This window comes from Schistocerca cancellata, chromosome 7 (assembly GCF_023864275.1).
Source record: "Schistocerca cancellata isolate TAMUIC-IGC-003103 chromosome 7, iqSchCanc2.1, whole genome shotgun sequence".
NCBI classification, from domain to species: Eukaryota; Metazoa; Arthropoda; class Insecta; order Orthoptera; family Acrididae; genus Schistocerca; species Schistocerca cancellata.
This window is the reverse complement of record NC_064632.1, coordinates 377939062-377964328: the sequence shown is the minus strand read 5'-3', so window position 1 is coordinate 377964328 and position 25267 is coordinate 377939062.

The following is a 25267-nucleotide window of genomic DNA, read 5'->3' as shown; positions in this document are numbered from 1 at the left end:
ATAACATGCTGAGAAAATTTATGTGAAATGTATTCCAAATTTTCTCTCAGTTGTTCTGCCACTAATGCTGCTGAGTCGGGGGGTCGGTAAAAGGAGCCAATTATTAACCTAGCTCGGTTGTTGAGTGTAACCTCCACCCATAACAATTCACAGGAACTATCCACTTCTACTTCACTACAGGATAAACTACTACTAACAGCGACGAACACTCCACCACCGGTTGCATGCAATCTATCCTTTCTAAACACCGTCTGTGCCTCTGTAAAAATTTCGGCAGAATTTATCTCTGGCTTCAGCCAGCTTTCTGTACCTATAACGATTTCAGCTTCGGTGCTTTCTATCAGCGCTTGAAGTTCCGGTACTTTACCAACGCAGCTTCGACAGTTTACGATTACAATACCGATTGCTGCTTGGTCCCCGCATGTCCTGACTTTGCCCCGCACCCGTTGAGGCTGTTGCCCTTTCTGCACTTGCCCGAGGCCATCTAACCTAAAAAACCGCCCAGTCCACGCCACACAACCCCTGCTACCCGTGTAGCCGCTTGTTGCGTGTAGTGGACTCCTGACCTATCCAGCGGAACCCGAAACCCCACCACCCTATGGCGCAAGTCGAGGAATCTGCAGCCCACATGGTCTCAGAACCGTCTCAACCTCTGATTCAGACCCTCCACTCGGCTCTGTACCAAAGGTCCGCAGTCAGTCCTGTCGACGATGCTGCAGATGGTGAGCTCTGCTTTCATCCCGCTAGCGAGACTGGCAGTCTTCACCAAATCAGATAGCCGCCGGAAGCCAGAGAGGATTTCCTCCGATCCATAGCGACACACATCATTGGTGCCGACATGAGCGACCACCTGCAGATGGGTGCACCCATCCCAGAGATAGGGAGTTTAAGGAAAGTTTCGAAGCGATGAATAGAGACAATAAAGAGATAGGGAGAATAAGGAAAGATTTGAAGCAACTAAGGAAAGATTGGAAGCAAATAAGGAAAGATTGGAGGCAATGGATAAGGGGAATAAAGAGGCAATGAGGAAGCTACACACAGTTATCGATGAGCGTCTGTCCGCAGTTAATAATCAGTTAGATGAGGGGGAGAAGAATCTGGGTGCGTTGAAGCAAGTATGTGATGGCGTGAAAGAAAAAGCCAATAATTTGGAGGTACGAATAAGTGCAATAGAGAGCGATATTACAGAACATAGGGGCGTGTGGCCGGATGAGCGAATCAAAGAGATAGTGGAGGACTTACTTGCAGATAAACAAGGGGTATTAGAAAGCGTGGAAGCTCAAGTCACACGGCAGGAAGTGGCGCTAAATAAACACAGAGATGAAGTTGCGGAGGTAGTGGTCAGAATGAATACGATTAGCGCAGATGTAGAAAAGATCAGTATGAGAGGGGAAGCAGGCTCTGACAGTACGCAGCGAGAGGTTTATGCCGATCAGAAGGAGATACAATCACCATTACAGTTTAAAGAGGCACAATTAGAAATAAGTAGGAAACATAGTGAAGAACTACCACAGTTGCAATTAGTGTGCAGTAGCGAAGGTGACACACCACCAGGTAGATTGCAGAGAGAGAGAGAGATAGACTCAAAAAGCGAAAATAGGAAGGAAGAGGAAGACGAATTCAGAAAGTCAGAAGAACGGTTGTGTCGGATAAAACAGGTAGCAAACCCAACTGGGTATAGTCCAAGGCTTTCTCAACTTCAAGATTCATTACCTTCATCGTGGGGACCGCTCCCCAAAATGAAGTTTGTGTGTAACCATTTGAGGGACCAGGCTAGAGCGAAAATACAGGAAGTTATTAAAGACTGTAATAGCTATTTGAATGAATTATGGACGAAAAGTAAGCAGGACCAGGTTACGCAAAGCATATTGATGATGCCAAATTGTAACGAAGGTGGTATAAGAGACCCAGTGTCGTGCTATCAGGAAATGCTGAGACGAAATAGGTATTTGGATGTGCCATACGAACCTGGGGAGTTCATTAGGATCAGTATAACGAAGTTGCCAGTGAAATTGCACAGAGATATAGCGATAGCAGGCAGAGGCTTAGACGATTCCACGTCATTTCAACACTTGTTACAGGAACTGGGTAATGAGAGCAATATCGTGAACAGAGACACGACTCATGGGTCACATAGTGTCGAGGATAGGAACGGCAGAAACTATCAGAATGACAGGAGAGCATGGAATCCTGGCATTTCATTCTTGTTATAATGGATTGAAGGATAGGAGAAACTAATCCAACATATCAGCCCTTAGCATCTTGCCTTAAAACACATGCAGCTGGCACTGAAAATTGTCTATGTAGCAGACATACTCTACTGATATGTAGGAATGCAAATACCATACTTCTGATCAGAGAATAAAACACCAGTAATGGCATCTGTTAGGCTGGTATCTCAGCAAAATTTGCAAATTTTTATTTGGAACACTAAAGTAAAAGGACTGTTTCCTCAAAGACCAGTTGCTAAAAATGTTATGTAATAATGCCAATGAGTCCAGTTTAATTAGTGCGATTTGACTATGGCAGGTAATTAACACGTAATGTAAAAAGGCAACATTGTGATCGAAGTTTTTAAATTAGATGCCATCTGATGTCATTGTCGAGGTGACAGTTATAATGCAGTGCTGGGTATGGTTGTTCGGAATCTGGTGTTAGGGAAAGAGGCCACTAGCACCAAAGTTTCTAACACTTGTGATGTATCTTTCTCCCAGCTTGTATATTCTCTGCACACATTTAATTTTCATATAAACTTAGATTCCTAACTAGCAAATTCTTTACTGTGTATAGTGGACCATTCAGAGTGAGGCGGATTGTCCAGGAAAATACTGTACTGATTGAGACGATCAAGGGAAAACAATCGCGTGGGCTTCATCACATTTCTAACATCCAATTATGGAAAAGTTAAGAATAGATTGAAAGTAGGCATGTTATGGTAGATAGTCAGTGTATTTTTTTGTGGTGTGTAACGTTGTGCAGGGTTAAATCGAACATAACAATTTTCAGGCGGGATGTCAGGAAGTATGACGGAATAGACTGGTCGAATGAGTCATGAACAGGAGTCGACAGAGTGGTGTATGTACGTATTTTTTGTCATATGAATAAGGATCAAGCAGAAACGACGTGATGATTAATGAGTGGATAAAGATGGTAGATAGAGAAGCGACGTGATAAATAGTAGTGGATAAAGGTGATATTTAAGGAAAGAAGCGACGTGAAGCAGTGTGATTAATAAAAAGAGATTCGACGTGATGAAACAGTGGTAAATAAAGGTGAGTAGAATTAATAATGTGGAGATGTCTTAGATGTATGTTACAGAGGATCCTGTGTATGCTGCAATAGAGATTGATGCCAATGGCGAAGGAAGACCAGGAAATGATGGAGTAATGGACGGACGGAGAGCCGAAATACGAATGAAGAGATGAGAACAACTGCACAATGTGAAGGGACATGAAGGGAGTATGAGATTCAGATGGTGAACGTTGTGGAATACTCACGTAAGATGTAATATAAGTGTAAATCTAATTCTTACCATAACAGTTGCTTTGTGAAAAAAAATTATTTTTGTTGTTGTTGTTGTTGTTGAAGCCTGGTACCAGTATAACTAATTAAAACGGTACCAAGAATGTGTACAGTATTTTGCAGGATGAATAATTTGTGTATTTTTTGTTCTTAGATGAAATGTCGCAATTCTAAGTTGATATTTAGCAGGATGAATAATCGGTAAAGCGAATGCAGAGGAAGGCCGATGGAGAGAGGTGCCAGAGTGAAAGGACGAATTCGGAGACTGGAATGCTATCTCTGAAACAACTTCATGTGTTCTGTGGTTGAGTATAAGGGAGGAAAGGTATGGTATGTTGTCGTGAGTGTGGTGGTGTTATGAGTATAAGGGAGCAAAGGTATGGTATGTTGTCGTGAGTGTGGTGGTGTTAAGGTTAGCTGACTTCTAGACCTATTCTGTTAGTGTATTAATGGATTGAATGAGAAGGAAAATGTGATGTCTGGTGAGTGAGAGTCGTAGAGTAGTGTAATCAATGCACACACTCCTGTAAAGGGGATGCTACCGATCCATAACTAAAACATTATTGTGTTTTATTGTTTGTTGGGATGAACCTCGATGGCAGGTCAGGATCTGACATCATGTGGATGGTCCATACATGTCCTAGAAATGTGGTTATATATAATAAAATGTAAAATATATAAAGAGATACTAATTTCAGTCTGTCACATGCACAAAGGTGCATTGTATGCTGTAGATTTAGAGTCATCAGTTTCTAAAATGTTTATTGTGTTAGGATGTTAAAGTAGTTTACTACTTAATAACATGTGATAGGTAATTGTGAGCTGTGTAGATTATTTCTTATTTTTTTTGTTAGAACACTTTCAAGGGGTATTAATTTCAGCCTGTCACAAGCACAAAGGTGCGTTGTATATTGTAGTATTAGGATCAACAGTTTCTAATATTTTCACTGTGATGGGATGTTAGAGTAGCCTACTATTTGATATTGTAATTATGAGCAGTATAGATTGCTTATTACTCCTTTTGTTTTTTTGTTTTTTTTTTTTTACACTTTCATGTTTTGTATGAGGGACGACAGTTACAATGAGTAGCACGAGTGTGGGCTGTATAAAGAAAAGAGATAAATGTTGATGTTGTATGTGTAGAAAACTAGGGTGTATAGTTTTATGTTTTTTAGAACAAAGATTCTTATATTACCGATGTATCTAATTGATCATACATGGAATCAATGAGTATTTAAATACTGTAAGAATATCCTTTTGTCTGTAATGTTGCGAGATGCACGGAAGGGTCAGACAGATTGGGTGTCGTAGCGCTGAGGGCTACACCGAACACGCCCATACCACATAAGCCAAGCAGACGTCGGCAACAGAGCCGGGGCGCTCCCCACTCCAATGCCGGTTGGGGTACGCTCCACGCGCTCGCTACAGCAGGTCAACGGCCTGGGGCGACACGCACGTACCACTGGCCGTTCATAAGTTCCGCCACCCTTACGACTGGGGAAAGTATCCCGCGGAGACAACAGCGGGTGGTTTCTTCTGCTCAACGGGGCGCGCGCGGCGGCGCCACGGCAGAATGGACGACGCGCAGCAGCATAATTTCAAATTATGAGAGGCACCAACATGCCTTGCTCATACTGTGGCATCAAGCAGTCAGGCCAGCAAGATGAGTGGTCTGCCAAGCGAGTGGATTCATTCTTAGTTATCGAGTAATATTAGCTCTAGTACTCTCACTTAAGTTACAAGTTATCCTCCTATATGATTACTACGCAACGGAAACGCATATCTGACCATCAGTGATTTACAGAACTCTGACTGTACACTACGCACTGGCAGTACCACATTTTCTTTTTGTCTTCACGTGGCCACCGCACTGAATATGAATGGCGCACACATTATAAATTCGGGACATTACGACAACATGCAATTCAATGGAATAGTCCACCAATCTGTATCTTTTCACTCTCTTATTTATTCCGATAAATTCTCTAACCTAAACACGCAAATTCTATAACGTACAACAATAACACATGAGAAATTCCGCCCATTGGGCATGACTTTACATTGGTGAATCTGTATATTATGGTCTCGTAATTATTTTAACGCTACAGTGCACTTTCTGGATATGATGGTGGATCTTTTATTATTTCTCACCCTTCGACTCTCACAATCATTATCACGAAACTTCCCTCCAGACCGAGCGGTACAGAAGGAACAAGCATAACCCACTAATCTTTTGAAACTACCTCGCTACACTCCCATGCAAACCACACATACCCAAATTACATGACATACATCACACTACAATATGAAATACAAGACAGTGAATAGTCACAACATTATCACTTTCAGCTTTCCCACTTCAATTAATGTTTATCCCAGTTTCACACGACACTGCCCCACTTTGTAATTCTACTTTCCTACTATGAACTCTGGAGATATATGCACGTCTTCCTGTGCAATGCAAGCCATGTGGCGTTGCTGGATAGACGGCCGACTCACCTTGCATCTCTCTCAGAGTTTGAATCTAGCGTCACACGCAAAGTAATATTAATGTATTCATCACACACGCGAGTCCTCAACTGATACCATGGACGAGTACTTCTCTTTATCCTTTGTCTCATACACAGATTGAGACTCACACAGTACTCACCACGTGGAAGTACTCGTCTCTTATTTCAAGTCCTGCACACGCCATTTCTTAAATATTTCAACTTATGGTACACACGCTATTTCGTAAATATTTCAACTTATTGTACACACGCAAGTAATTCAGCTTAACTTAAGCACACGGAAGTATTTCAACTTATTGCTACACGTGGTTTCTTTGTGACCGTTGGTCACTTCCGAAGATTATTACAATCCCATTAATATTACCTGCCTGACCTTTAATTCTCCCCACAAAAGTTCCTGAAATAGAGAAATTATTATTTCAAAGTACTCTTAAATAATCCACATGCATACCATGACTCCACTCTTTCGTCATTACGGAGCGCAACTAAAACAGGTGTTAACAGCACAGGATCCAGCGGCAGAGAGCTGAAACATGGCCGTATTCAGGTTCTCTCGCACCTCTGTCGAAGTGGGAGAAGCATCTTGCTACCTTATTGGTCAGCCACATTTCAGGCGCTCAAAGCTCTGGTAAATTTCATGTCTTTGGTCCCACCAAAGGTGGCCAAAGGATCGACTCAAAGATGATCATATATTCACATTCACTATCTGTGGTTAGCAGACGACCATACATTCATTCATTTCAAAAGATCTCACCAAACTGGATGTAGGGATTTATTTTGTGGGAGTGCACATATGATAAATTAAATAAATAAATTGTCATTCTTTCCCACACTGGTATCCGGCTTCGCTGTATTAATTGAAATTGAGTTATTTTACAAAAAAAAATGTGTTGTTCTGACAAAAATAATGAAGTATGTTGTACCTATTTTCAATGTCCGGCGGTACTGTACCCTTTCAAGTTGAACCGAGGGACGTAGAAAACTGTGCAAAAGGTCTTTGGACTATGATCTCCTTTGGGCGCATCTGCCACGCTGACCATTTTCGTTATCGGTGATGGAATTTCCCACACGCTAATGCACTTGTCCACAACGCTCTATCTTGGAGGAATAGTGTGGAGATCGCAGAATGTGAGGCTCCCACCCGAGAAATGCACTGCCGTGGTCTGCAAACTGGGGTGGACGTATTTGTTTGGGACGCGTGAAGCCACGCTTTTCAACGCTGGTGAAATGCATCTCCGCAATTAGAGAAGGTCCAGAGGCGTATCGACCACGTAACTGCAGTTCGGCTCGTCATATTTTCGTTCTGTCGCTTCAGTGCATGTGTGTTAATTCATTTCTCGATGGACAATTATTTAAGAAGTGAGAAATATGTTTTAGGGACAGCAAAATAGTTTTGTTGACTGAAATAAATTTATAGTAATTCTTTCGGTTTCGATTAAATAGGAACAGGCAGTGAGAGAGAGAGAGGGCCGACAGGTGGAGGGGGGGAGGGGGGCAGAGGGGGGGAGGGGGGGCAGCGTTCTACGGCACACACAGATACTGCAGTTACTTATTCTTCAGCTATACGAGGTGCATTCAAGTTCTAAGGCCTCCGATTTTTTTTCTAATTAACTACTCACCCGAAATCGATGAAACCGGCGTTACTTCTCGACGTAATCGCCCTGCAGACGTACACATTTTTCACAACGCTGACGCCATGATTCCATGGCAGCGGCGAAGGCTTCTTTAGGAGTCTGTTTTGACCACTGGAAAATCGCTGAGGCAATAGCAACATGGCTGGTGAATGTGCGGCCATGGAGAGTGTCTTTCATTGTTGGAAAAAGCCAAAAGTCACTATGAGCCAAGTCAGGTGATTAGGGAGCATGAGGAATCACTTCAAAGTCATTATCACGAAGAAACTGTTGCGTAACGTTAGCTCGACGTGAGGGTGCGTTGTCTTGGTGAAACAGCACACGTGCAGCCCTTCCCGGACGTTTTTGTTGCAGTGCAGGAAGGAATTTGTTCTTCAAAACATTTTCGTAGGATGCACCTGTTACCGTAGTGCCCTTTGGAACGCAATGGGTAAGGATTACGCCCTCGCTGTCCCAGAATATGGACACCATCATTTTTTCAGCACTGGCGGTTACCCGAAATTTTTTTGGTGGCGGTGAATCTGTGTGCTTCCATTGAGCTGATTGGCGCTTTGTTTCTGGATTGAAAAATGGCATTCACGTCCCATCCATCGTGACAAACGACGAAAAGAAAGTCCCATTCATGCTGTCGTTGCGCATCAACATTGCTTGGCAACATGCCACACGGGCAGCCGTGTGGTCGTCCGTCAGCATTCGTGGCACCCACCTGGATGACACTTTTCGCATTTTCAGGTCGTCATGCAGGATTGTGTGCACAGAACCCACAGAAATGCCAACTCTGGAGGCGATCTGTTCAACAGTCATTCGGCGATCCCCCAAAACAATTCTCTCCACTTTCTCGATCATGTCGTCAGACCGGCTTGTGCGAGCCCGAGGTTGTTTCGGTTTCTTGTCACATGATGTTCTGCCTTCATTAAACTGTGACACCCATGAACGCACTTTCAACACATCCATAACTCCACCACCACATGTCTCCTTCAACTGTCAATGAATTTCAATTGGTTTCACACCACGCAAATTCAGAAAACGAATGATTGCACGCTGTTCAAGTAAGGAAAACGTCGCCATTTTAAGTATTTAAAACAGTTCTCATTCTTGCCGCTGGTGGTAAAATTCCATCTGCCGTACGGTGCTGCCATCTCTGGGACGTATTGACAATGAACGCGGCCTCATTTTAAAACAATGCGCATGTTTCTATCTCTTTCCAGTCCGGAGAAAAAAAATCGGAGGCCTTAGAACTTGAATGCACCTCGTACTGCTCAAAATAATTCTATAAATTGGTTGGTAATCTGACTCATTAGAAATTAAATAAAGTTACCTTCCTTATCCTTAATCCCTATCTATTAAAAAAATTACATATTGATCTTTCCACCTGTACGGAAACCTTGTTACGACTTTTACTTCTTCTAAATGATCAAATTTGGTCATCTCTCCGGTAGCATCGGCAACGACAGAGACGATGCCGCGTACCAGTCCGAAGACCTCACTAAATCATTCAATCGGTAGTAGCGATGGGCGGTGTGTACAAAGGGCATGGACGTAATCCATGTTCGCAGATGTCATACGGCTCACACACTGATTCACTGTTACTCTAACTAACACACTGTGACGCAGCTCATTTCGTTCGTATTTCTCGAGTAAAGCACTTGCCTTTAAATCTGTTTGTGCTAGCGATTCAACGACATTCAGAATCTGCAGGGCATAAATAGGTAAACGTTAGGCTGTGCCATGAGCACGTGACTACAGACAATGTTGTTGCCGAAAAAAATGTTGCTCTGTGCATCTGAATGTTCACTTCTTACATAGTCATATTCTAAAATCTTAGCACAATATTCTCAACGTCAGACACGATAGTAGTTTCGTTCACAGGCTAAAAGGTTATATTAACACTTACGGCGACGAATTCATATTAGTTTGAATAAACAAGCAGCAGCATTGATACACAAGCTGCTGAGATTATATCTGCCAATTAATCGAACCAAATTTATTACGCCGATGAAACATTCTACATATAAATTTCATATTTCAGCTTGTCCACTAAAACAGTTGCGGACGAGTATCAACTTTTGACATTTCGGCTAGAATGATGTATTGCAAGTAATTGTTTACGGTCAACGCATTGGGAAACAATTAATATTGCGGTATAACGCTACCAGGGACTGAGGTTAAGCTAAATTAAATAACAGCCATCGATCGTGGGTGTGTGCACTGAATTAAACATTCAGCGGCTAATTAGACGCGTCAGCGTTCGTGGTTACCTGTATCGAGCTTCCTGGACAATGCGATACGTGCGTGCGCACAACTACATGTACGCACCATTACTAAAATTTCTTATCCTTTTCAGCTCTTTAGTCACCAATTTTTGTGGCTTCTTCCCTGCATTACATGCAAATAGAGCGGTATTAATTACCACTTTGAGTATTATTATGCATACTTTATGTTGTTTCTGTTGGGGGTGTAGGATGACGGTGTAGGTTGCCTTCAGTCAGAAAGATTCCCAACAATTGGCAATAAAACGAAATTTATTAAATATGAAGAAATAACTCAAAGGATTCTTCGTCTTATGAAATCTCCAGCACAGCTGAAGTTTGATATTATTACGTCTTTTTTTTCCATCAGTCTACTGACTGGTTTGATGCGGCCCGCCACGAATTCCTTTCCTGTGCTAACCTCTTCATCTCAGAGTAGCACTTGCAACCTACGTCCTCAATTATTTGCTTGGCGTATTCCAATCTCTGTCTTCCTCTACAGTTTTTGCCCTCTACAGCTCTCTCTAGTACCACGGAAGTCATTCCCTCATGTCTTAGCAGATGTCCTATCATCCTGTCCCTTCTCCTTATCAGTGTTTTCCACGTCTTATAAAACATTATAATGTCGTGGTACTGTGCTTCTGAGTGAGCCTACCTGTAGTCCGTAGCTGATCTACGATGCGTACTGAGTCTAAGGCGACGGACGAACACTGCAGCTTGTAGAGTCGACGGTAAACAGAGACAGTACACGGCTCGGCGAAGGGGGAGTATTGTCCGCCGTAGCTCAGTACTCCGGTATTTGACTAGGCATCGCAGTCGCTATGCTCATGGGTTGGTAGCTGCGGTCCCTTCGCGGACTTCGGTATAGTTCATACTGCCAACCCATACAGCTGCTGCTTGTTTCGAGCGTGGCTTGTCGACTGTGATGCGGTACGCTCTGGAGTCGTTAAGTAGCTCTTAACTGCTCAAAATACGAGTAATAGAGAGGTCCAGATCACTGTTAACATTGTCACCCAGGTTGATGCCGCGTTCCCTTACGTTAGGAAGTCACTTGATACAGTTCAGTACTGCCATTCAGTGAACAAAACACAAGCTTACCGACCATTGGACAAGATTTCTGACTGGAATCAGGATATACTTGCATATAAAACTGGACACTAACACTTATCCGAAAAAAATCGAAAGATGTAAAGGTAGCTTCAGGAGAAGGATAGCAAAATGCGACACGACCGTTGGAGTTTACAGATTAAATAAAGTATCTACTAAATATTGTTATAAGATCTACGAGGCTGTCCGGAAATGACGTAGTTGTCTACAAGAACGGCTCGAAGCCTGATGATAGTAGCGAAATGCAGAAAGACCTGCAGAGTATTCGTGATTAGTGCAGGCACTGACAGTTGACGCTGAACATAAATAAATGTACATATTGCTCGTATATAGGTGAAAAAATGCGGTCGTGTACGATTGCACTATTAGTAACATAACTGTAAACGTTAACTACAGCTCAATACGTAGGAACTACTCTTGTCACGATATAGCAGTGCCTGTGTTTCTAAGAAATATTAACAAACACAGGCACTGAGCAGTGCTGCGGCTCGCGTTGGTGCTGTTTGCAGGTTCCGCCCTCTGCTGGAAGCCAGACGGTATCGTTTAGTTGGCATGGTTGCAGTTGTTTGTCTTCTTCTCGTGTTGACTGGCGCCACTCGGTTTCGCAAGTGTTGCCTGTCCAGTAGTTGCAGCAGCGGCGGTTATCGATACGTAGTAACTGTTGCCCTATCATTGGGGCGACGTCGTTTTTTATTATTTTTATTTTTTTTTATTTTGCCGGGTCGTGTGAGTGGCGCATTCGGTTGGGGACTCAGGAGAAGTCAGGTCCGCGCAGTGTGCAAACACGCCGGGACCACTGACGGCACGTATGGACTCCCGGATGGAAGGCTGTGGTCACCATTGTGATATTTCGCGATTCTCCAGCGACTTGGGTTCGTGTTGCTGCTCATAGTGTTGCCGAGGCGAAGAGCAGCGAGTGTAGTGCTTGGGGAAGGCGGATCTGATTAACTTTCCTCGACTTCTCATTACTATTTACTGCGTTCAACTGGTTACAACTTGTTACGTTCAACCAGCAGTAATTTTTCTTGTCTGGTGGCCACTAACGACCCACTTGCCTGCCCTGGGAGCCGGTTGGCGATTCTTCTGCTCTGGTGGTAGTGGTTCCTTTCTCGTTCCGGACGCTCTAAACACAGTATTCTGGGGACGTAGTGCAGACCGCCGGTTCCGGGTTTGGTGTATTGTTCCATCGTTTCATTTGGTTTATCTGATGTCAGGTAGCGTCAGCAATATTATCATTAGTCATTTGTTGGACTGCCACTAGTCTAAGTTACCATCTCGTGGAGTGAATGCAACTTTTGGCTGCCTATCTCATCGCTCGCGAAAGTGTTTGTTGCCGGACCTCCTCAGAGGTCGATTCCTGGAGCACCGTCTGGATCAGTTGCTTGTTTTTTAAATTAACTTTTGCTATTTTATTTTCTGTTTTACAGCAGGTTTCAAATTTTTTTATATTATTGCCGTTCCTGTCGTATAAGGCCTTCAGCTGTGATTTTGGTCATTTGCTTTAAAATTCTAATTTGGTATTTGTATTTTAGCAGTAAGCCTTTAAAACCTTATTTACTACCATTCCTGGCGTCTGATGCCGTCTGCTGTGTTTGTGCGGACTTGCCTTTAATATTTCAATACCTGTAATTTGTAATTTGCAGCGAGTTTTGAACAATTCTTAATTTATTGCAATTCCTGGCGTGTATGGCCTTCTGCTCAGATCACAGTGGCTTGCTTTTAAAACATTATCTGTTGCATCTGTATTTAATGGTGATTTGCTAAATTGTAACTCACTGAAAACACTATTATTTACGCTGTTGTTTATTTTATCATTAATAACGTGTGGTATTTTTTTTATTTGTTGTTAAGTCTGGTTCGAGTGCAGGTTAACGACTCATGGACGACGACAAAATTATGTAAGTGTGAGGCTGGCAGGATCCCCGCAGCTGGGTAGTACCTGGTAAGAGAAGTTGATTCTGTTGGACACTGATCTGAATCTCGACACTGGCAATTCAACAAGACTGTATCCCGAGAAGACTTACACGAGTCCCCACTGTGTGGAGTTGGGACCCGACAGCGTTTTATTGTCTGATGTTTCCGAGTGGTCGTCGTTCGTATATTGTGCTACGTGAAGGGTAGCCTCAGTTTGCTTGTATTCTGTTTTATATTGTTTGATAATCGCGTGTGTTACCGATTGGTCAACGCCTCCATAAATACCGTAGCACTGAGCTACAGCGCGCCTACTCGCGTGCAGTTTCCAGTTACCGCCGTGGCTACAAAAAGCAAAAAATGCAAAACGCCATAGATTTGTTATTGGAAAGTCTCTGATTCGAATCTTCTTCACAGCATTTTTTTATTTTCGTTTAAGTTGTATATTTTTGTCAAATGGAAATCGTAATAAACAAATATAAAAAAATGGTTAGGGAAACCGCTCGCGATACACGGGAATTCCAGGTTCGAATCTCAGTCCGGCACAAATTTTCAATGTCTTCAATCTATTCTACAGTTGGAGATTGTCCGTATTCGCAACTGAGAATACGTTTCCTGTACTACACATGTTGTCCCACGCCATGTCCGTTGTGCAGCAGCAGTGACACTTTACGAGAAGAGAGTACATGTGTCTCGCGGTAGCGTTCTCGCTTCCCGAGTACGGGGTCCCGGGTTCGATTCCCGGCGGGGTCAGGGATTTTCACCTGCCTCGAGATGACTGGGTGTTTGTGTTGTCCTCCTCATTTCATCATCATCCAGGAAAGTGGCGAAATTGGACTGAGCAAAGGTTGGGAAATTGTACGGGCGCTGATAACCACGCAGTTGAGCGCCCCACAAGCCAAACATCATCATCATCATCGAGAGTACATGTTCTGGGTTCTCTGCAGCCACGACTCTGCTGCGATGCGGACACCAGGTGAATCATAGCGTCGCAGTGAAAAGGCGGTAACTGGATATGTATACTAATGTTGAAGTAAGCGGCACACTATGATTTTTGTGGTCAAACCGCCAAAATTGCACATAGGTTCGCCAAGAAAATCTAGTAACATACGGGTGAATCATCTAAATCTTGCAACGTAAATATTGCGGAAATGGTAAGTCCTACAGATGTGCAGTTTTCGCAGAATAGATTGGTAGTCAGGGGCTCGTATTATTAGCCAATACAAAGATTATAGTGTGCTTAGAAACTTCATTATTTGTGCAAACATGCACTTATTAAATGAAACAATACCTGTTACCATTAATAAATTAAAAGTAGGGTACAGTATAAAGTCAGTGGTGTTTGTTGCAAGAATCCGGTGAGAGTCGTTTATGGGATATCGTATTGTGCAAAGTTTCCTAAATGGTTCAAATGGCTCTGAGCACTATGGGACTTAACTTCTAAGGTCACACCAAGAAGAAATGCAGATGATAAACGGGTATTCATTGGACAAAGATATTATGCTAGAACTGACATATGATTACATTTTCACGCAGTTTGGGTGCATAGACCCTGAGAAATCAGTGCCCACAACAACCCACCTCTGGTCGTAATAACGGCCTTGATACACCTGGGCATTGAGTCAATCAGAGCTTGGATGGCGTGTACAGGTACAGCTAGCCATGCAGCTTCAACACGATACCACACTTCATCAAGAGTAGTGACTGGCGTATTGTGACGAGCCATTTGCTCGGCCACCATTGACCAGACGTTTTCAATTGGTGAGAGACCTGGAGAATGTACTGGCCAGGGCAGCAGTCGAACATTTTCTGTATCCAGAAAGGCCCATACAGGACCTGCAACATGCGGTCGTGCATTTTCCTGCTGAAATGTAGGGTTTCGCAGGGATCGAATGAAGGATAGAGCGTCCGCAGCTCGTGGTCGTGCGGGTTCGATTCCCGGCGGGGTCAGGGATTTTCTCTGCCTTGTGATGACTGGGTGTTGTGTGATGTCATTAGGTTAGTCAGGTTTAAGTAGTTCTAAGTTCTAGGGGACTGATGACCATAGATGTTAAGTCCCATAGTACACAGAGTCACTTGAACTTTTTTTTTTTTTTTTTTTTGAAGGGTAGAGCCACGGGTCGTAACACATCTGAAATGTAACGTCCACTGTTCAGAGTGCCGTCAATGCGAACAAGAGGTGACCGACACACGTAACTAATGGCAATACTATCACGCCAGGTGTTACGCCAGTATGGCGATGACGAATACACGCTATCAATGTGCGTTCACTGCGATGTCGAAAAACACGGATGCGACCATCATGATGCTGTAAACAGAACCTGGATTCATCCGAAAAAATTACGTTTTGCCATTCGTGCACCCAGGTTCGTCGTTGAGTACACCATCGCTGGCGCTTCTATCCGCTATGCAGCGTCAAGGGTAACCGCAGCCACGGTCTCCGAGCTGATAGTCCATGCTGCTGCAAATGTCGTCGAACTGTTCGTGCAGATGGTTGTTGTCTTGCAAACGTCCCCAACTGTTGATTCAGGGATCGAGATGTGGCTGCACGATCCATTACAGCCATGCGGATGAGATGCCTGTCATCTCGCCTGCTAGTGTTACGATTTCGTTGGGATCCAGCATGACGCTCGGTATTACCCTCCTGAACCCACCGATTCCATATTCTGGTAACAGTCATTGCATCTCGACCAACGCGAGCAGCATTGTCGACATACGATAAACCGCAATCGCGATAGGCTACAATCCGACAACTCGGAAACGTGATGGTACGCATATCTCCTCGTTACACGAGGCATCACAACAACGTTTTACCAGGCAACGCCGGTCAACTGCTGTTTGTGTATGAGAAATCGGTTGGAAACTTTCCTCATCTCAGCACGTTGTAGGCGTCGCCACCGGCGCCAGCCTTGTGTGAATGCTCTGAAAAGCTAATCATTTGCATATCACAGCATCTTTTTCGTGTCGGTTAAATGTCGCGTCTGTAGCACGTCATCTTCGTGGTGTAGCAGTTTTAATGGCCAGTAGTGTACTTAAACCTAACTGACCTAAGGACAGCACACATATCCATGCTTTAGGCAGGAATCGAACCTGCGACCGTAGTGGTCGCACGGTTCCAGACTGTAGCACCTAGAACCAGTCGGCCACCTCGGCCGGCCAAAGTTTACACACTGACACTTGTTTGTGCCAATCTGCGTAGTTTATTGGTATGATGTTGTTATGTTTGCTTACAGTGTGCTTGTGTGTTTCTTGAGTGCTTTGCGACTTGCTAGTCAATTAGTGCGTGACATCTCAAGCAGTAGGCCGTGAGTGGACGATGGGATTTATGAATACAGAAAAAGCTGACATGCTCATGGTGTATGGACAATGTAGGAAGAATGCAGTTCGCACTTGTACTATGTATGCGGCAGGATATCCCAATAAACGTCAACCCACTCAGCAGTTATCTATCAAGCTCTTCACGTGAAAGTGGTAATCTAACACCTGCGCAACGTAACGGAAGGAAACAATTCACGACAGAAGAGGGGAAAATTACTGTTCTTGCTGCTGTTGCAGTAAATCTGCGCGTCAGCTCTCGTAACACACGCAATTATCAAACAATATAAAAGAGAATACAAGCAACATGAGGCTACCCTTCTCGTAGCACAATATAAGAACGATGACCACTCGAAACAGCAGACAATAAACGCTGTCGGGTCATAACTCTTCACAGTGGGGACTCTTGTAAGTCTTCTCGGGATACAGTCTTGTTCAATTGCCATTGTCGAGATTCAAATCAGTGTCCAACACAATCAACTTCTCTTACCAGGTACTACCCAGCTGCGTGGATTCTGCTAGCCCCACACTTCCATATGTCGTCGTCCATGAGTCAGGCAAATGTCTTACGCGTTCTCCATCGACATAAATTCCACCAAGAGCTGCAGAGAAACGATTATGAGAATGGCGTTAACTTTTGTAGATAGGGCTTACGACGAGATACTCCAGATGTATCAAGTATCTTGTTTAGTGATGAAGCGACATTTATAACTCATGGCCAAGTAAACCACCGAAACTGTACTATTTGTGTGTTGAGAATACCAGTTGGCTTCGTCAGATGGAATGTCAGCGCCCCTAGCGTATAAACGTGTGGTGTGGAATAGTGAACCATCAGCTCGTAGGCCTTGGACGCGCACAAGTATCGCAGCCTCCTAACAGACCATATTCCAAGGATGCCAGAAGACATTCCTCTGCAGGCCAGGAGGAACCTGTGGTACCAACATAATGGCTGTCCAGACCGTAGTGCACGAAGTATTACAGCATGTCTTCACGAAGGGTTTCCAAATTGTTGGATTGCACGCAGAGCAGCTGTACCTTGCCAGCCTGTTCCCCAAATTTGACATCTGTGGGCTTTTTCCTGTGGGGAAAGCTGAAAGACGCTGTCTACAAGGACATACCAACGCGATGATATGCAACGACGTATTACTACCGCCTACTCGGACGTTTCCGCCGAAATGTGTGTAGTAGTCTTCCCCACTAGTCTTTCTATACCAGACTGGGAGCGTGCATTGCCGCTGCCGGTAGTCATTTTGAACACAATATGTGATTGCCAACTGTCTCGTTACCGGTCAGAATCCACATATTTAGTGTATGCACTTGTGCTGTTCTTTACTGTGTGGTACCATAGTTATTGTACAAGTGTCGGTGTGGAAATTTTTCAAAATACGATATCTCGTAAACGACTGGTACTAGAATCCAGCAACGAACACAACTGATATTACCTTACCCTAATTTTAGTTTGTTAATGTGAATAGGCAAACACTACGGAGGAGAGGAAAGATGAAGAAGAAGAATGGGAAGTTAATGAAGAAGATGTGAGGATTGCAACCAAAGGACTCAGAAACAACAAAGCCCCAGGGGAGGATAGAATAACATCAGAATTAATCAAGGAGGGAGGTGAGAGCTTACACTTAGAGATATATAAACTGATCCAGTTGATATGGGAGAAGGAGACACTGCCAGAAGAATGGAAATTGGCTATAATCTGTCCAATATACTCGTACAAGAAGGGAAGCAATTTAAAATGCGGTAACTACAGAGAAATTAGCCTGTTGAATGTAACCTATAAGGTGCTATCCATCATCATCCTCAGAAAATCGCAACCATTCATAGAGGAGGAGGAGGAGGAGGATATTAGTGTTTAACGTCCCGTCGACAACGAGGTCATTAGAGACGGAGCGCAAGCTCGGGTGAGGGAAGGATGGGGAAGGAAATCGGCCGTGCCCTATCAAAGGAACCATCCCGGCATTTGCCTGAAGCGATTTAGGGAAATCACGGAAAACCTAAATCAGGATGGCCGGAGACGGGATTGAACCGTCGTCCTCCCGAATGCGAGTCCAGTGTGCTAACCACTGCGCCACCTCGCTCAGTAACCATTCATAGAGAACAACATACAGGAGTACCATACCGGCTTTCCACCAAACCGATCGACAATAGATCACATTTTCACACTAAGACAATTGTATGAAAAACACTGGGAATATGATAAAGATATCTACAGCCTGTTTGTCGATTTTCAACGTGCATATGACAGCATCCACAGGAATAGCCTATACAATGTAATGCGTGACTTCAGAATCCCTGAGAAGCTAGTGAGAATGGTGCAAGCTTGTATACAAGGATTAAAGACAGCAATACATTTCCGAGGAGCTACATCAAAAACATTCGAGACTGAGAGAGGCCTCAGACAAGGGGACGCTCTCTCATGTGTTCTGTTCAATGTCATCTTAGAGAAAGTGATAAAAGCGTGTAAGCAACAGGAGTGGGCTGGAGTAGAGACGGACGATAACTTCAATTGTCTCGCATATGCAGATGACATCTACTAAGTGAATCAAAACGAGGTTAAAGAAATGTACCAGAAAATGGACAAATATCCACAGAAGGTAGGGCTCAAAGTGATTCGAGACTAAACAGAGTTGATGCAATTAGGAAGAAGACAAGAGCAGGAAGAATTTCTTGAGATAGATGGCAAGAGGTTCAAGAGAGAACACCAGTTCAAATACTTGGGATCTTGGTTTACTGTGGACATCAGTAGCAGTGGGAATGAAATGCATGCATTCCCTCAGAGAGACAATCAGCTTTAAATCGATCTCAGTGAAGATGAAAATCTATAACACAGAGATATGCCCAGCAGCAATGTACGGTTCAGAAACATGAAGCATGACTAAGCGAGAAAGGGAAAAAGCTATTAACATTTGAAAGAAGAGTAATGAGGATGATACGGGGACCAGTTTTAGATAACGGAGAATGGAGGAGGAGGAAAAACGAGGAAATCTACCTTCTGATGTGACAACCAACTATCCTACAGAAGATAAAGAGCAAGAGAGTACAATGGGTGGGCCATGTAGCCCGTATGCCAGATGGAAGATAGGTGAAGATGGCACTAGTGGGGAAGCCAAACACCAAACGCCCCATTGGACGACCAAGGCAGCGCTGGATGGACGACCTGGCGAAGGACCTAGCAGCCCTGGTAACTGAAGACACCTGGAGGAACTGGGCACAAAACAGGAAGGAATGGAGGCAATTTGTGGGAACAGCGCGTGGTTTGCAGGGCCTATGATCACTGAATATCTAACGGAATAGGCACTGTTCCATTAAATAAGTGTGTGTTTGTACAAAAAATTTACTAAGTATTATTGCAGCCTCTTTATTGGCTAACAAAACGAGCACCTAACTACCAAACCATTCTGCGAAAACCACACATCAACAGCGCTTTCCATTTCGTCAATATTTGCGGTTCAAATTTTAAGCGATTCAGCTTGTGTAGATCAAATGCAATGGCGCATCAAGCCGTAGTGGAATGGTGCTAAGAAACTGACCAAGGCCACATGGACGTGGATGATACTAATCGGAAAGGAAGCCCATCGACTACAGACGACAATGTCTAAACTATCAAAGAAGAACACCTGGATGAAAAGAGATTTTCCAACAATGAGGACGTTTAAACAGCGGTTCTCGAATGTTTACTTCACCAAGGAGCGAATTTCTACCGTCGATAAATTGAGCAACTAGCAGAACGTTCCTTTTGTATCCCGCCTGGAAGGCAGCGCATGGGTCTGCTCCTGTAATTTATGTAGGAAACTAGGAGGAGCAGGTGAGATAGAACTCTCGGTACTGCAAGTAAATTAAATGTGGTTTTACTATTTCTCAAAAAAATTGTTCAAATGGCTCTGAGCACTATGGGACTTAACTGCTGTGGTCATCAGTCCCCTAGACTTAGAACTACTTAAACCTAACTAACCTAAGGACATCACACACATCCACGCCCGAGGCAGGATTCGAACCTGCGACCGCAGCAATCGCGCGGTTCCAGACTGTAGCGCCTAGAACCGCTCGGCCACTCTGGCCGGCTACTATATCTCAACATAATAATAAACGTGAATACATAACTTTGTACTGAGGAGCACGTAGGTGTGAAGCCGGATGTATCAACGCTAACAGAAGTTACACAGGAAAAATCTGTAGTGGCTCGCCCACTTTGAAAATGAAACAATGCTGGTTGGTGGTCTGCTCGTGATAAAAATGGGCTGAATCTGGAGCGGCGCTCGTAGAGCTGCACAGTGCCGGCTAGAGGGCGCTGTCGTCGGTGTGGATCGTCCGCTCTTGTAGTGCCAACCTAAGAACTTGCACCTACGCCGTGGCATCGTAGCTATCGATACCACAGTTCCAATCTTTTTTACAGAGATTTGGTGGCTATGTTGAAAAATAGTGTCATTATCTGCGTCACTTTGAAGTGTAGTGCACTGTTCAGTAAAAGTTACTTGATCTGCGATAATAAAGTGATTTACCGTCCACAGACGGAATTTGAATTCTCAGTTTTACTGGAGGACCAGGAATATAAAGGACTGTATAACGGTTTGGATCCATTCGGACTGCAATAAAGGACAACATATGAAGAGAAACACTTGTTACTGACAACAATCACACACAAAGAAAATACGAGTATACATATTCATCTTTTAGCACGCAAGGCGCACGGGTCCCGACCTGCTACAGCCGCTCAGCTGCGTGTCCATCCACAACTGTCTCTCACTGTCGTCGTGGCGAGTGTCCCGATAGCCACCCTTGGAGGGGTCGCTTCGAGGTCAGAGCCTCTCAGGTACAAAGAATTCGAGAGAGCCGGCCGGAGTGGCCGAGCGGTTCTAGGCGCTACAGTCTGGAACCGCGCGACTGCTGCGGTCGCAGGTTCGAATCCTGCCTCGGGCGTGGATGTGTGTGATGTCGTTAGGTTAGTTAGGTTTAAGTAGTTCTAAGTTCTAGGGGACTGATGACCTCAGATGGTAAGTCCCATAGAGCTCAGAGCCATTTGAGCCAAGCCAATTCGAGAGAGGGCAACACTCTCCAGAGTGTAGCGACCGAAGAGTGAAAAAAATGGTTCAAATGGCTCTGAGCACTATGGGACAACATCTGAGGTCATCAGTCCCCTAGAACTTAGAACTACTTAAATCTAACTAACCTAAGAACATCACACACATCCATGCCCAAGGCAGGATTCGAACCTGCGACCGTAGCGGTCGCGCGGTTCCAGACGGAAGCGCATAGAACCGCTCGGCCATAGCGGCCGGCAACAGTGTGAAACTTACTTTTAGAAGTCCCCCCGTACCTAGGAGTAACCATTCGAGTGACCTAAAGTATAATGACCACATAAAACAAATTGTAGGAAATATGAAGATGGCATATGTTCTTTCGCACATGTCCGAAAGAACAGATACCATCTTCTGTGTTGGATGCACACGCATTGCCCGAACTCTTACGGGACTCGTTAAGATTGTCTCCCGCTAGTAATGACTGTAATGGTCAGGGGCACTACGAATGTAGTGTGTAGACATTAAGTAGGAAATGTAGGCCCCACGAGGAGCGTGCGAGGGATAAGTCCCTGCAGTCGCACTATTCTCTGTGCCCTCGGTGGCTCAGAAGGATAGAGCGCCTGTCATGTAAGCAGGAGATCCCGGGTTCGATTCCCGGTGGGGGCACACGTTTTCAACTGTCCCCGTTGATGTTTATCAACGCCTGTCGACAGCTTAGGGTCTTATTATCACTTCAACCTTAGGAAAGGCAGATGTCAAGATGAGATTCATCAGAAAGTGTTATGGAAATGTAATTCATCCCCAAGACGGGTGGCTTACAAAACACTTGTCAGACCGATTCTTTAGTATTGCTCATCAGTCAGGGACCCTTCCTAGGTTTCACTAATAGAGAAGATGCGACGGAGAACGCCACGTTTCATCACGGGATAGTTTAGTCGTGGCGTTACGCAGATGCTTAACACTCCAGTGGCAGGTGCTACAAAGGCGCTGTGTATCCCTGAGAGACTTACTGCTGAATTTTCGAGAGAGCAATTCCAGGAAGACTCGGGCAACATATAACTCCACTAAGGTTCGTCGCGCACGGTGACCACAATGAGAAAATCAAGACGAGCAATCATTCCTAGCCCGCACCATTCGCGCCAGAACAAGAAGAACGAGGGAAACGATAGCGGTAGAAGGAGGATCTGCCTATACACTCCGTAATGTGTCTTCCGGAGTACACGACGTGTGACAATAAAGTAATGAGACTGATTTTCTTTGCAAGATGTGGCAACCCTGCAGGCTTGCGTAGGCACAATATCTTTGACCTTGGTCTATAAGCTGCTTCTAGTCCAAGCGGAACATCGATGCTACTGCTCAGTCGTGAGTTGTGCTGTAATAAGTTAACGCGTGTTTGTGTCTCTCGTCACGGAAATGGAACCACATAATATTTCGCAACGGTATGGCATTTCTTTTTGCGTTAAATTGGGTGAAAATGTGACAACTTACAGTAAGGATCAGAAGGCTTTTGGAGAGGAGGTTATGCCAAGAGAAAAAGTTTTTCGTTGGCATAAAATGTTTAGTGAAGGCAGAACGAATGTTGAAGATGAAGACCGCAGTGGACGACCACCAATCACACGGACGGATGTCAACTTGACCAGAGTGCGTGAACTCGTACGATGTGATCGAAGGTCATCCATGAAAATGATTGCAGAAGAACTGAACATCAATCGAGAAACGGTTCGTCTAATAATAACTGAAAATTGAATTGGATTCTGCATCACAATAATGTGTCATCCCATACTGCTCAGCCAGTACAGCAATTTTTAACCTCAAAACAAATTTCAGTACTACCACAGCCACTTTATTCACCAGATATCGCTCTGGGTGACTTTTTTTCTATTTCCAAGACTCAAAACAGCGGTCAAGGGACACCATTTTCAAACAACAGAAGATGTCCAAAAAGTTGTGACGAGGGTCTTGGAGGATATTGCAGAAGATGACTTCCAGAAATGTTACCATCAACGGCAGAAACGCTGGAAAAAGTGTGTGCAGTCAGAAGGGAACTACTTTGAAGGAGACAACACTAAACTTGACTAAAACGGTAAGCAACTTTTTTTTTCACATCAGTCTCATTACTTTATTGTCGCACCTCGTAGATGTACAAGGTGACCATAATTAAAGTTCCAGATTCGAAATGCTGTATGAAGAGCCCCATTCCTCAAAACGATGTCAAATCTGAACAGCGTATTATTGATGCTGGAGTATATATCAGGAACAAAAAAAATTAACGACAAGTTGACCAATAACTGGCTCTGTAAGCGTCAGAATACGCACGCCAGCAGACGCACGGCAGAGGCTGTTCCTAAGTTTGCGTCCAAGACGCCCAACACGACTTTCTGCATGAAGGATCGCGCCTGCTGGCAAAGTTCTTTTACAAAAAAGGTGACTGCTTGCTAGTAGTTCTTCAGAAGATCTGGACACTCAAGGAGATGCTAAAACGCATTGGTCAGCTGCCTGCCAAGGACATGGGCAAAGTGATTACAAATTTCGAAGAGACAGGTCTTTTGGACTGCAATGTGGCAAGAGGGAAGAAAGCAGTTTATCCGAAATCTGTCGAAGAAATGTCCACAGCATTGCAGGAAGGATCGAGCGGTGCTGGCAAACTTGCAGCACACGCGGAATTGTCCGAAAGTTGGAAATGCCTGCGAGCATGATGCATAAAACCCTGTGGAACATCCTGCACTGCTACCCTTAAAAAATTACCCTATGTTCGAGATTTGCTTTCTGCTGACCTATCAGAAAGGTAAACGTTCGCCCTGGAATTTCTTGCTCGCATGAAAATCGAATATGAATAGCCGTGGAACATTCTGTGGGCAAACGAAGCCTATTTCCATCTCCGGACATGTAAATACACAGAATTTCAGAGTATGAGCAACTGTTAATCCGCACACGCATCAATCGGTACCATTTCATTCTGCAAAGTGACTATGTGATACGGATTAACGGCATCGTTTATTACAGAGCCGTTTTTTTCGAGGAGTTCAGTCCTGCGGGTCCTGTTACCTAGAGCGTAAATGGTAAATACTATGAGAGTCTTTTGTGCATCAAAATCGTTCCAACCCTTCAACAGCGTGGATGTTTGGGTAGGATCACTTTTATGCAAGACGGTGCTCCTCGGCACATTGAACAGCCAATGAAGCGGCAGCTACGGAGGCAGTTAGATGCTAGAATTATCATATTTGATTTCCCTATACCTTGGCCGCCCAGACCACCTGGTCTTAATCCGTGTGACTTCTGGCTGTGGGATTATCTCAAAGATGTTATGTTCAGTGCTCCAGTTACGATGTACCGGAATTGAAGGCACGCAATGCGCAACGCATTCTGACCCTCCGATCTGTTGTGGAACATGCTGTGTGTGTGAATTCCTGAGGGACCAATCTGCTTAGGTCATCGGTCCCTAGACTTACACACTTCTTAAACTAACTTATGCTAAGAACAACACACACACCCATGCTCGAGGGAGCACTCGAAGCTCCAGCGGTAAGGGCTGCGCATTCCGTGACAGGATGTAACGTGCTGTTTCTCGAATTCACCTTGTGGCAGGAAACGGTGGACAACATATTCAATACATCTTGCGCCAGTCTCATGGCAATTAGAAACCGATGGCATTTCGCATTTTATGCAGTTTTCGGCACGGGGCAATTAAGAACCAATTTTATTTTGCTTCATAAGCGACTTTTGGCCTCAGGACAACTAAACGCCTGTGTTACCCATCCGATTTGGTGCGACCTTGCCGTGGAGGATGGACTTACCGAAGTGACAGTGCCGCGACTGTTGACTGTCGAACTTGTGCAGTCATGCACAATGAACTATATGGATGATGTAATATGCAACTCAAGCCATAGCTATTATAAAGCGATTTTTCTGTCATTTGCACTCGACCCCATTTGGGTTAAGACATTTACAGAGCCAACTGTTGGTAACATTTTCGTTATTTTTTTCCATGACGTTTC